General features: G+C 36.9%; 1 protein-coding gene across 6 annotated transcripts in view; it reads left to right on the top strand.

Moving 5' to 3' along the window:
- TBC1D5 (TBC1 domain family member 5) overlaps positions 1-14,477 on the top strand; it is a 317,972-nt gene that overhangs the window by 275,788 nt on the left and 27,707 nt on the right. The window lies entirely within an intron of this gene.

Raw genomic sequence — 14,477 nt, 5'->3', positions numbered from 1 at the left:
CACTCACTTCTTCCATACATTGAGCACTTCCACTTGGAAATGTTTCCCTAAGCATGCATTAATGGCCAAAGCAGAAATAAGCGATTTCAACTTTTTGTGTTGAGTGACATCTCCATTATGGCTTCCATCCCATTATCCTGCCTGAAATGAAACTGTGAAAGTGCCTGTTGCCTCTGAGAAAGACGAGAGAAGTCCTGTAAGATTTTTTGCTTTGTTAGACTTTTGCTGTAGTCCTGAAGTTAATAAACAGTTCAGTGGGAAGCTTGAATGCTCAGCAGATCCAAACATGTCCATCTGTTGTCCCTGAAATTCCTTAATACATCAGAGGTTTCCCAGTGTCTGTAGCATCTGTAGTCTGCAGTCACAGTTCTATTTCTTGTGCAGCTCTGACCTTCCATTTGGTCACAAGAAGCTAGTATTTAAATAGATAGTTTTCATCCAAGAAAATCAGCTCTTATCATGGGTATGTTCCAAAGAAATTCTCATCTCGTCCAGGATATTTTAGGAACACTACTTTGGTAAACTAGGTATGCCATGGAACATGAGGATTCTTCTTTATTCTCTATACACATTTCCCTTTGTCTCTCTGCTGACTAGAAAACAGTTACATAGTATATGTAATAAGTTGTAATTTTTGTAAAATGAAGGCACAGTGGTTTTCTCCATTCTTTTTTCAGAAATGTAGGCTCATACTGATTTCAATATGTAGGAATTGTAATAGCCAAATTTCTGTTACAGCATTCTTCAGGTGTTCAGAGCTAATATTGCACAGAAATTTCATCTGAACTTCTCAGTGCTTTTTACTCTAAACAGAAGAATCTTTATTAGTAGTAGTCACTTCATGTTTTCAGTTTGATATTCAAGACGTTCTAATGAAATGCACAACTTTGTGCAACTTTGTTCATTTTTTGTTCACTGAATGAGAGTGTTTAATTCTTGTTCCAAATGTTTTACTGTTGACTAAAGAAAAGCTGTGTTTTGTGGTTAGTCAACAAGAAGCTATAATTTTGGTTTGTGACCATTTATAACATGTTGAATTTAATTTAAAGCTAAAACAACAATTTAATTTCTTTCTGCTTGTCCTCATGAGTTGAAGAAAAATAAATACAGCAGGATTGAACTTTTCTTTTTATGTGGCTTAACAAGATCTAAATACAGCTTTCACTTGCAACTTTTATCCAGGCCAGAACTTGGGGGTTTTGCACCCGTAGAGTTGAAGAATAATTCCTCCTTAGTCCTCTAACAGGAGACAGGAGAATTTACCATTATATATTCATACTCAATTAAAATCCATTTATTGTTAACATGGTTTTTTTCAGGTAAATAATATCCCAAATTTGGGGTATTATATTAATGCTTTCATGAAGGAGTTTGGAAAAAGAATTATTCATTGTAACATTTGTTGTCCTTATGATAGTTTTTAGTGGATTGGTAATCATGATAAATCAGGGCATAAATTTTCAAAATAATTCTTTAAACTGTGATATGTAATTTATATTTTAGCATTTTATAATTAAACAGCTAGAAAAGGTTTTAGGCTATCAAAATCCATTTCCTTGGGTTCAGTTATTGACTGACCCTTAATATAGGCAAACGGAATTTGTAGGAGATCCAAGAGGAAAAGGTTTGTGTAAATCTATTTTCTGTTGCACAAGAGAATGTTGGGTTTTGTTTTCCTGTAAATTTCATGGTACTTCATTTTCCACGTAGAGTCGGGGACCCCAAAGAGTTCTTCCTGAGGTCCTGAAGTAGTTGCATCAGTAATCTCAAGTTGAACAATTGCTTCATTTACAGCTGTTTTCTGGAGGCAGAAGGCTTCAAAATATAGTAGATCCACATTGTTTTATTTATCAAACTGAACTGGTTTACATTTTAAATCTTATAATTATACAGATTATGTTGTTAAGTATTAGGGAAATTACCTTTGTTGGAACATTGCCGTGCATCAATCTCTTTATAAAAAGATGGTTTTAAAATCACTTATTCTTGGTGTGGCAGATGAAAGATAATCCATTTTCTTTTCATCCTTGTATCTCTAATACAAACCCTTTCCAAGCAAAGTGGAAATTGAATGCATACATAGAAATACGTCCTTTAACATGCAGTTAAAATAAGTTATTTTCACAGACCAGAGGGCATTACTGTAATAGTGTCATGGGATACACAGGAATGTCATTGTCACAGATGGCACCTGGACTGGGCTCCCCAGTACAAGAGAGATGTGGGCATACTGAAGAAAGTCCAGCAGTGGCCACAAAGGTGATGAAGGGACTGGAGCATCTGTCCTGTGAGGAAAGGCTGAGAGAGCTGGAAAAGAGAACGCTCAGAGGGGATCTCTCCAGTGTGTATCAGTATCTACAGGGAGGGTATAAAGAGAATAGAGCCAGGCTCTTTTCAGTGATGCCCAGTGACAGGACCAGAGGCAATGGGCACCAGCTGCAACACAAGAGGCTCTGTCTGATCATCAAGGAAACATTTTTTTTGCTCTTGAGAGCAGCTGAGCACTGGCATAGGTTACCCAGGCAGATTGTGGATTCTCCCTCCTTGGAGATATTCAGAAGCCATCTGGACACTAATCCTAGGCAGCCAGCTACGCTTGGTGGCCCTTCTTGAGTGTGGGCTTAGGCAAGAAGAGCTTCTGAGGTCCCTTTCAACCTCAGCCATTCTGGGATTCTGAGAGAGGATAAACTCTCTCAGAGGAATATGACATGTTTAAATTCTTTGTTTCCTAAAGCCAGTCCAACAAGTTGGGCTTTATCTGTGAGACTTGTGATCAAAATTGATACTTAACTTGTTTCATTGCCTCCAGGACTAAAATGTGTCAGTTTCTCATACTAAGGACTTCTTAAGGTTACTAACATTTGGGTTATATTTATTCTTCTATTTATTTATTTTTCCCCTCAGATGCAAAGATCAGTGGAGTGGCTTATTTCTGTTACCAGAAACAGATGTCCTCTGTTTTATTTAGTTAAAGAAATGAATCTACAGCCTCGGGGCTGAATGCACAATATCAGTTCATGTTTTGGCAGCCCATGGCATGCTGATGTTTTTGACATTACTGTTGAGTGGCACAAAGCTGTATGTTAATGTGAGGTCCCCCAAAAGGGTTTTAGAAGCCTGTTTTGTGCCCAGCATTGAGAGGTTCCCTGCTCCTTTGTATCCTTTGTGGCTTTCCGACAGGAATAATTTAAGCAGCAGTTTCTGGAGCTGTCTTCCCATAAACAAACACAGGAATTTGTAATCTGTAATGCACTCTAGTGCCCACTATCTTTGAATGGTTCAGTCTTGCTGGAATAAAGTTCTACAAAATTTTCTCTCCCAACCTGCCTACTGCCCTGTATTTTTCATTGGAGCTGTGAAAAGGGTGCATTTGTGGTCCATTTATTTCTCATTATGTTTCATTCATGATCTCAGAAACCATTAAAGAAAGTCTTACCCACTTTTTAGCAAATAGCAAAGGTGCTTAGACGTTGATTCTGGCAAATATGGTTGGCTGATGCCTGTTTCTGGCAGAATATTCTGTAAATTGCTTTCAGACATAGAGATGTGCCAGAGAGGAAACTTCTGAGTCAAACAATATAAATATTTTTTAAACTTTCTTTAAAAGAAAAAAAAATAGGAAAATATGGATTTGACTGAAAATAAAGTTTTGATTTGGAAAAACTTTGTGTTTTAATAAGTAAATTTCTACATACAAGGTTTCAACTTAAGAAAAATCTAATTACCCATTTGGAAATTACATTAGTTAAAAAGTTCCCAAGAAGGAAACATTTCTAAGGAAAATCTGTAGCGTTTGTTTTCTTTACTAAAATAATTTACAAACATGGTCAGTCAGAATCCTCATTTCTTTGCAAAAATATCCTGAACAGAAGTGTCATGCATTATGCTGGTTCTGATTGCACAGACTTTTTAATTAAATCAAATTTGACAACATATGCTATTGTCCCTACAAGCGTGTATAAACAACTGTTACTGCCTGTGATTAATGTAGCTAGTCTGACTGATTTGAAGTTAGTTATGAGTACCCCTACAGGTTAGAAAATTAATGTATGCCATTATTTTCAATTAAATAGGCATCTGCTGTAGTGATTTAGGAGCCTGAGTTTAAGCATACCAACTTGACAGGTCTGCTCAAGTAGAAGTGGTATATGAAAACCAACGAGATAATAAGATAAATACTAGGCAATCGCACAAAGAAAACCACATATGCAAAAATTCCTCTGGAGAAGAACGTGCCTTTTGTGCATGGTACACATCTTGGAGATGTTTTTTATTACCATCTATCTTTTCCATGACTGTTGCTTTTTCAATTTCTTTAGTATGTTTTAAACAAAATACTTGCCAGTTCAGACTTACCAATGCCAAACATTTATTTAGAAGTACAAATGCTATGATGAAATGTCCTTTTTTCGTTAAGCATCATAAAATGTGCCCAGAATAAGTTCGTTTGTCTGTGTACATCAGCCAATTCTTGATCAGCATATTGGATTTGTTAGGCCTGAAGTTAACGACATGTTGATTATTCTCAATGCCATTAAGTTTAAAATACTTTAGTGCCTTAATGTTTAACTGTAGTTAATACTGGAGGACATATGTCTTCCTTATTCTGATGTGACAATCCAATTCAGACACAAAAAAAAAATATTTTATATTCCAGTGCCTGTACAATTTTAGGGTTCTGTGAAAAGAATATTAAATTTCAGATGCTGACAGGTCACATGAACAGAGTTCATAGAAGAACCTCTGAGATATTTTGGAACTATGGTTCTTTTCTTGGTTGTCTTCCTTTGGCTTACATGACATCCTGTAACTCAAATGAAAGAGCTGAAAACAGTAAAAGAAAAATTAAATTGCCTTTTATAGCTTTTATTAGAAATACTTGCAAGTTTCTTGTAATTTAGTAAAGCAACAGCAGTATGCATGAGTGGCAGCTCGGAATCCTAGAGCTCCTTATCTTTTTTGGAGTGATTCATTTCAGGGAAAAGAAACTGCACTGTGATAAAAACAGGAACTTAATTGCTTAGGAAAAAAAAATATGAATAAAAAACCCAAGAGGCTCTGCAGTGCTTTTTCTGTCATAATGCAAGCAATAAACATGTATAGAGAACAGACCTGTGGGGCCATTTGGAATATTTTTAAAATGTCAATGTAAACTTAGCTTTCTCTGGTAGAAAAGATTCAGATACATGTAGGTGAATAAGATTTTCCAGTGACTTCTGCACAGAAGCAGAATGATACCACTTGAAAAAATGTAGTAAGAACATTAAAAATTATTGGACAGCCCTTTGAAACTGTCAGAAAGAATTTAAAAATTACCAAAATCATTAATGAATGAGACCATGAGCAATGTTTACAAAAGGATCAAAGTGACTGAGGACACAAGAAGTGTGACACTTCACAGCAATCATGCTACCAGCAGAGCTAAAGGACTTGCTCTGTCCATCCTCTTTCCATATATTAATCATGAAGTTAATGTTTCAGCACCCAGTGGAAAAGAAAAACATATCAGAGGGTCTGTGTTGGTAGCTTGAGCTGCCCCATTTTCCTTTTCAGTGGGAATTTCATTTCTTCATCCTGCTCTTTTAAGATAACACCATGAAATTACTGTCCATTTCTGTGCAGAGCTGAGAGACCTGCAGTGAACTCTCAACAAAAACATGGATGTGGATAAGACACATGCCTCTAAAACAGGCTGTTGTTTTATTTGGGAGTTTTCTGGGCTGAAAGGGTTTTTGTGTTTGGAAGATTTTTTTCCCCACTGGAATAAGTTGTGGCTATGCATTTAGTAGCTTGATTCTTATTTTTATCTGTGTTTTGTTAAATCAAACAATTCCCTATAAAAACAACAAGACTTGTACTTCTGTTATTTTAACAATGAAGTATAAATAGTGAATATTTATAACCCCTACATAATCACTATACTTAAGTTTTACCTTCCTTAAACTCTGAAAAATTAGAGAGTCTAAAACCCTTAATTAAATAATCCTGCTCTGGTCTGCATCCTCAGTCATGTTAGGAATCATAGCAAAGGTCAAATACATCCAGCCTGACCAGAGGAAGATTTAGTGAAACTATTTTGCAACTGATGCTTAAAAAGAATCTAAATGAGTATGAGTTTAACAAAGGCTGTGCTTTAGGAGTCCTTCATAAAGGACTGTGTGTGTTGGACTGTGTGTATTAAAAAGCTTATTCAGGCAGCAAAATCATGAAGCATAATTATGTAAGTACATAACACCTAATTAACTCTTTCAGTAAGGTTCAAGTAAATATGTTAGTGTTTCCCTGCTCACATTTCTCTTACATTTGCCACAGTGGGCTTATGCAGTCTTAAGGGCTAGAAATGTGTGTTACAGATGGGCAGAAAGTCCCTCAGATGTCACAGTGAAACGTAATGGAAGATACAGGATTCTCATTTGCCTATGTGTTTATTTATAACTGTTTCCAAAATGCTTACAGCCATACCATCTAAATTAATATATCTGTTTTATTATTTATGAAGAAATTTTCCAATATTCTTAAGTCAACAATCTCAACAGCAGCACTGAGAGAAGCCTTTTATCAGCATTTCTGTTCAAAGGGATAATTTTCAGTACCCTACAGCTCTTTCTGTTCTTATCTATTCCCTTACCAAGTGGAATACCACCTATATTCTCAGCTGTTCAGTGCCTACCCATCCACGAGTTATGCCCAGCTTTTTGTGTTTCCATGGATCTTGCAGATTTTTATGAGTTTCATTTTTAAACTGTCTCTTGGCAGTCCTACAGCGCAGTGCCAGCAGGTGGACTTGTGCAGGCAGCAGGTAGATAAGTCTCCCATGTCTTATGTCTGCTTGCAGAAGGGGTTGCTTTCCATCACTGCTTTCTTTGTCTCCAGGCAGGAACTTTCTCCAGTCATATTTATTCTTCCCTATCTTCCTGCTACGGAAAAATTGTCTGACCATAGAAGTGTAATATTTTTAAGAGGAAACTGTACCTAGGTTAGATAAAAACAAGTCCTTGTGCTCCAGCAGTACAGTTGCTGGTTTCCAGCTCAGAACAGTGAGGCTGGTGCACCTGAAACCTGTTCCAGGAATAGGTTCAACAGTGGGAACTGCTTTGGAAAATTCCCGAAAATTCCATGGTCCTCTGCCACTAACATCTCCAGGCAAGGTGGGGTGTGGAAACTGTGCTGGCAAAGTGACTTTGAACTGTTTAAGATGGAAATTGAACAGCAGGACCTGGTGATTAGAAGCTGTTAGCCAGAGTTTCAGCTATTTTCAGGACTTTAATTGAAATTAAATGTATCTGTCAGCTTGTAGGGAGATTCTCTGATGCACTCCCTTTCATTTTCTTCCAAATTTCTATATATTGTTAGCTTTTTTTAAGATACAATCAATCAAATAAATTGATAATCATACATCAAGGCAATAAAATAGCTATTTTGCCTCAAAGTCACCAATCTTAGTAGAGTTTATAAATAAATATGGATGGTAAATAAATACTGTTTATATGTAAAGAATAATAAATAAACTAGGGAGCAAGGAAGAGGGTAGTTATTCCAGTTTGGAAGAAGAGAAATAATTGACCACAAATTATTGTGTCTTATATTTCAAGAAAGCTACAGATACATAATACAATAAAATAATAATTTTTCTTGCATTTTGAAAGTGTGGGTCTCCTCAACAAATGCTAACTCTAGAATGCTAAAAATTTGGATGTTGGAAGAGAGTTCCTGGGTTATTGGTTATACAGAATCTGAGTTGCAGCCCCTTTCAGTTTTGTTGGGGCTTATTCTCTATTTTGAGAGGGAATGTTAAGTACAGAAAGGCTGAAATTCTTATTCTTTTAGTTCTTTATTATAATCTCTTTGTTCTGTTTATGTGTACATGGCTTGGAGAAGCATCATGAGATGCTATCCCTTCCTTGTTATAGAGAACACACACAGGAAGTAAGGATTGTACTAATGCCCAAAAAATGTGCCTTTGCAGGTGAATGCCTCCTAGCATTTTAATTTATTGCCAAATGTGTCTTGGTCTCATTCTAATTGAACATCTTTAGCTGTATTGTAAAATTCCTTTCTTGTCTTTGATACTTGTTTCCAATCTGATTCGTCTGAGCCAAATAATTTGTTGTTGTTGTGTTGGTACATAACCTGATTTAGCTTGGCTCCTTAGAGTCATAGTGGATATTTTGTTGAGCTTTTCTTCTTTTTTTTTTTGTTTTATTTTCTTATTCCCATTCCCCCCACCGCTTTGAGAGGTTGTCACAAATACACGTTCACAAAAGATTGGCAGTGGCAGTTCTGTTTCAGTTTTTAAAACAGATAATTACTCTTCTGAATTTACTCCTTTGAGCAGGAGAGGATGCATTGTACCCTGAAATGTTTTAACTTTGATAACACTAAGTTTGGAACCTAGACCTCTAGGATTACTGTCTGCCTAATTCATTTGTGCTTACTCAGATGTCCTCTGATATATTTTGAGATATATAGTACTACCAGAAAGCAAAATTGGAAAGCAGCAGGTCAAAATAATAAGTCAGAGGAGAAAAGAGATTTAAAAAAAAAAAGTTTTCTCTAATCTGACAGAGAACCTGTTTGTGCTTTAAGGGTTCTGATCTAGAAGAGCACTGAAATAAGTATGTAACTATCAGAAAGTATAAAGTCTGAGCAGCTATGCTTACTAGCACTACACTACACTAGTGAAATTAAGAGAAATTTTTAAGAATATTTAAGAAAAAAGGGAAGAAAGACATTCCTACTTAAGCTATCTTATACCACACTCGGATAGCAGTCTGAGTTAAAATGATGTAAAAGAAGCCTAAGCAGGAGTTAAAGGTATAAAATAAAAACAGGGTTCATGTTTGCTGTGCCTACAGTCTATAGAAGCAAAATACAAGCTTGTCAGACTTAGCTGCAAGTACTGTGCTTAACATGTTCAACATTTATGAAAGTGTATTCAAAATAATAAAAAACTAGGCACTTGTGAAGATGAGAAGAACACAAAACATGAGTTATTTGGAAATATATTAAGCATGGGGATATTTCAGTTAGCACATAGACAGATAAATACTGTCAGATAATGGTTCAGCACAGGAAATCAAACATAACCTCTACTTCTGCAGAAATTACTATATGAAGGCAGTATCTGAACTTCTTTATGTCTTCACTTGGGTAATATATTAATATTCACAAAATTTCATTTTGTGCAAAAATTTCACAGGTACCAAATTTTTCAATGTAAAAGTAACAATATGCATTTCACCCCTGACTCTGATGTGCTTGGTGCACTTTCATCTAATCATTTCATAGCCCCTTCCACATAGAAGAAATTTTCTCTAAACATCTACAAAATAAATGCTTAATGAAAACTCTCTCAATAATTCCACCTTTTCATCAACAACAGTTTGGCTCCATGCTGAAGCCATGTCTAGAAGACTGACTAATATAGCCATATTGTTTCCATGTCCTCCCCATATGTGTGTCTCCTGCCATCTGTTGTCTCTTGGCTTACACCATGAAGTCCTTCAGAGAAGCAGGATTTGTCTTTATGTTTGTACAGCACCCAGCAGAACAAGGCCTTGGGACTGGGAGTGATACAATTAAATAACAAGTTAAAATCATAAATAAAATAAATTAAAAGCTTGGGTTAATTTCTACTGTATGTAATTCAGTGCTCAGAAATAGGGGTTTCTGGTTTAAATGTCACCATATGCTGTACACTATTCTGTGGCTGGCACAGAATATAAAAAAATTATGGGGGTGTCAACCAACATTCAACTGTCAGAGATTCAAGATTATAAGGTTAAATCTTGTTTTTAATTCTTAGATTAGAAGATTAAATAAATTCCCACAAAATGGAAGGAGTAACCACTGCTTTTGACTCCAGAGGAATTTGCTTAAAATTAAATGAGAAAGCAATCTATGCCTTGCATCTGAGTCTTGTTTGACTTGTAAACTGCTACTGACATCTAAAAAGTATACTCTGTGTATAATTTATGAATAAGAACTTAAGTACTGGTAAAACTCTTTGCAAGTCCCGGACTTCAGGATTTCCGTGTATCAATCTCGTTTTTCCCATTATTTTCCTCTAAATGTTTCGATACCTCTTCAAAATTATTTTCTAATTTGCCCTGCCAATTTGCCAAGAGCTATGGGATGTTTCCTGAGTGCTCTTACTATGAATGCTGAAAAAGCTGAAAATGTGACTGGGCAAATTAATATAAGAAAAGTAGCTACAAACTACAGGAAAAAACAAACAAGCAAACGAAAAAACCCGACACCACCTCAAGCTCAAGACATCACTGCTGTGCAAATTTGTATAGTCTGGAAGAGTGTTCTGAGCAGTACTGTTTCATGTTTATGTCATGACATTCTGTTTTCTCCACACTTCACCCAACCCATCATTTACCAGCATTAGAACAGACCGCAGGAAGACTGGGCTCTTCTGCCAGCTCAGTTCTGTCACTGGTTTGGGGTTTTTTTTATGTTTTAAATTTCAGCATTAGTGCCTAAATACCTTAAATACCTTTAAATACTCTTCTCTATGAAGATAGTTTCTTTTCCACAGTACTTAGCACTTGGTGGTGCTGCCAAGTTAATTCTTATTCAGGATTAAAATTTAAGATGAATGGAATTCTGCCATTCTGAGCATTCATTAATGAAATGCTTGGACATACATTGTTGTAAGCTTTGGCAACAGAGTTTCCTTTTCCTTTACTTTTCTAAGTGAAAGTACAATTTTTCTTTCATCTCCTGAATAGCAAGACTGAAAACTAAATGGTATTGTGAAAGAAAGGCACTACAGTCCTGATTTTCTATGTTTGTTTTCCTTGTTTTCCATAATTCTGTGTTAAGCTACATGTCATATATTTGGGAGAAAATTTGTTTAACTGATAAAAGTAATTTTAAGAAAGAGTGACTTCCTTCCAAAACTGTATGTCATCAGACCTTGTAAAGGATACCAAATTCCAGTGCCTGTACCCAGGTCTGCGAGCCATATTACAGCTTGTTGAGCCATGAGCTGTAAAAGGAAGGATTACAATGTCAAAGGCGTGAAAGTTTCTGTTCTTGACTATACTGACCACTTTCAGTTATTCACAGCTTTTTTCCTGATGTAGTAAAATTTGATGAAAAATGGGGCATGGGGAGGCATCACTGATCTCATTATGAGCTCAGGAGAAAAGGAAGGATAAAAAAATTTATTTCCCTAGCGCTCTTTGTAAAGGTGAGAAGATAGATGAAAGGAAGGGTAATAAAAACAGAAGAATGAGCTTTGGACAAATGGAGAGTACCAGAACTGTATAGACTGGGGGGGAAATAGCAGAGAAATGTCAAAAAATTAATCATAAAGGAATTAGTTCTCATGGGATAAGAAAAAAAGTAAATGTAACCATGTAAGTAAAGTTCTCTATGTGGATAATAAGAAAGACAAATATGAGAAACATAAATGTAAGTCAAGTTTTTTGCAGATTCAGTCTTGCCAAAACCAGGAAAATAGTTAGAGATGTATATATGAAGGCACTCAAATAGAATTTTGATTTGACTGGAGACATAAATTCTACCCTGCTTAATATTGTTAGTGAAATGTAAATCAATGTAATATTGCAAATAAATTACTTCCTTTTCATTTTCCTGTTAAATACCAGATGTTAATGGTTATCTGTAAGGCTCTACATCATCTGCAAAGTCAAAGGTGTGTCATAGTTTTTTGAGAACACTGGAACTGAATTTTCAGAAAGTATTAAGTTCTTTTTCTGCAAGATTGCATGCATAAATTTGCAGATCTTGGTCTCCCACGTTTGATGCAGTGATTCCTTAGTTCGATTTGCTGCTTGATTTGCTTTTCTTCCTCATAATGCAGCTCCCAATATTAAAAAATATTGAGCTTTATAGAGCATGTTGGTTGGTAAATTGACACTGATTTTGTATTTTGGTTGAATGAGTTGGAATTGTTCACATGTTTCTGGTGCTGTGTCTGTCAGATCAGCTGAAGGGGCAGTTTCAGCTGAAAGGTTGGTCCAGACCATACTGGATTTCTCCTGACTTAGGTTTGGCCTGTTCAAAGAATTTATAAGTCTCTCTTCATGCATAAGAGAGATCAAATCAGCACTGCTGTATGTACACAAAATAAAAATGGTATCCAGGCTACTCATTTTGTTAGCACAATGAAAAGTTGCACTTAGAGGAAAGTGCTGTGTGTATGAGAACATCTGCACTATGCTGGCTATAAATCAGTTGTTTCATCTCATGCTGCTAAAGAATTTGACATTAGAATACTGAAAAGGGTCATTTTTCCTGAGGGGATTTATGATTTAGCTGATTATCTATACAGAGCAATCTTTGAAAGGTCTTGTTAAAAGATTAGTCTTAGAAATATTGTATAGAAGAGACTTCTGTTTAAGCTGCTACTTGAATAAGACAATCCACTAGCATTGGGTCAGGTCAGTGACTTTGAATAGAAACTAACTCTTCCGTAACCTCTTCCAGTACTGTGCTGCTCCTCTAATGAAGAATATTTTCCTAATTACCAATTTGAACCTTCCCAGGGGCAATTTTGGGCCATAGTGCCTTCTATATCATCTGTGAAGAGTTTGATTCCATCGTCTTTGTCACTTCATGTAGTTACAGGCTCCCAGTAGATCCCTCTTGAGCTCCTTTTCACCAAAATAAACAAGCACTTCTCCTTCAGCCTCTCCTCCAGACCTGTAGCCTTCCCAGCAACCCTGCACTGGGTCCTCTCCAGTTTCTCAATGTCTTTGAACTGCAGGCCCAAAGCATTATTAAAGGTGAGGGCTCACAAGCACTAAATAGAAAGGGGTGTGATGACTTTCATGGATCTGCTGACCACATTGCTCGTAAAGTAGCTCAATGCAATTGTTTACATTACTCATGATAAGAGAACTTATTTCTTAGTGGCTTAACAGCCACTGTAGCCTCCATAACCTTTTCAGCAGATCTGAAACAAAAAGTTCCTTCCCTGTCTGCAATGGTGCATTGGGATTTTTCTTCTCAAGTGCAGAATTTTGTGCTTATGGAAATTTTTAAAACAGAAACCTCAAAGAGGCTTCTCTTGCCTAGGCTTCCCATGTCTCATGGTGTTTGTGAATTGAAGTTCCACCAGTCAGCACAGCAACCACACCTCCCAGTTTTGTATCATCTGAAAATCTATTGAATGTATGTTCTGTCTCCTTATCTGGGCTATTGATGAAGACACTGAACAGTGTCTTCATAACAGTCCATTTGTTACTGTGCTCATTTCCAAACATCAACTGGACATCAAGCTATTGACTCTGTTCTTTAAGCTTGGGATTCTGAGCAATCCAGCCTAACTACAGTAAAACTCCATTGCATTCACTTCCCTTCCTTCATCTGCATGCCCAGTCATTTCATCATAGTGGGCAACCAGGTTGGTCAAGCATGATTTGCTCTTGGTAAATCCTTGTTGACTTTTCTTGATTATTCTCTTGTCCTTTACATGTTGGAAATTGATTCCAAGAGGACATGCTCTACGATTTTTCCAAGGACTAAGGTGAGGCCAACCATTGTATAGTTCCTTAGATACCCCACCTCACTCTTGTTTCGTATGTATGTAAAATTAACCTTTCTGCAGTCATCAAGGATGTTCTGTAATAGCAGTGAGTTTTCACTGTGGTAGCCAGTGGTGTTGCAATCACCCTGTCAGTTTTTTCAGCACCCGTAAGTATATCCCATGTGGTCCCATGTGTTTCCATGTGTTTGAGTACACGTGCTACTTCTTCAGGTATTCACCAGCTTATGCCCTTCCCCCCTCCATAGCCATTGCTCTCCTTCCCAAACAGTTCATGCAGGGGTCTGGGAACAGAGTTGGCCTAAAAAGTGAGATGCAAAAATGGATTCAAGTGCTGCAGCCTTTTCTGTACCATGTGTCATTGTCTTATCTCCCTTAGTTAGCAATACACCATTTTCCTTGAATCTCCTTTTGCTGCTCTGCATACTTATAAGATTACTTCTTGTTACCCCTTAATGTCCCCCATTAATTTTTGCTCCAGATGGGGTTTTGTCCTTCCTAGTTTTGTTCAAGTGGCCAAACAATGATTGTGTGCCTGTCCTTTGTTTCCTGCCATTGTTTCCACACATGTGCTCTCCATTTCCACCATTTCCACCTTCATATGTGCTTTTCCCATTTCAGTTCATTAAGAAACTCATTACTCAGTGGACCTTCTGCCTACCTCGTCTGTATGTGCCGATTCCTCATGTATATCTGGGTTAGGTCCCTGTTCTGTGGCAAAGTCTTCCCCCTTAGATTAGCAAGTCTGTTCACAAAAATTTCTTCCCCATCTTTGCCAGGTAGACCTGTTTTCTAGGTTGTCTGTCCTCATCAAACTAGGAGCCACAAGCAAAATAGTTGAAGCCCAGCTAATGCCAGCAAGTATGTAACCATATGTGGGCTCCCTGGTACACCTGCTGCTCTCCAAGTTTTTCCCTTTTGCCGTAGGATTGAAAAGAAGCACCACCAGGGT

Source organism: Vidua macroura, chromosome 1, assembly GCF_024509145.1.
Source record: "Vidua macroura isolate BioBank_ID:100142 chromosome 1, ASM2450914v1, whole genome shotgun sequence".
NCBI classification, from domain to species: domain Eukaryota; kingdom Metazoa; phylum Chordata; class Aves; order Passeriformes; family Viduidae; genus Vidua; species Vidua macroura.
Note: the sequence above shows the minus strand (reverse complement) of the source record. Positions and strands in the feature narration are given on the sequence as shown.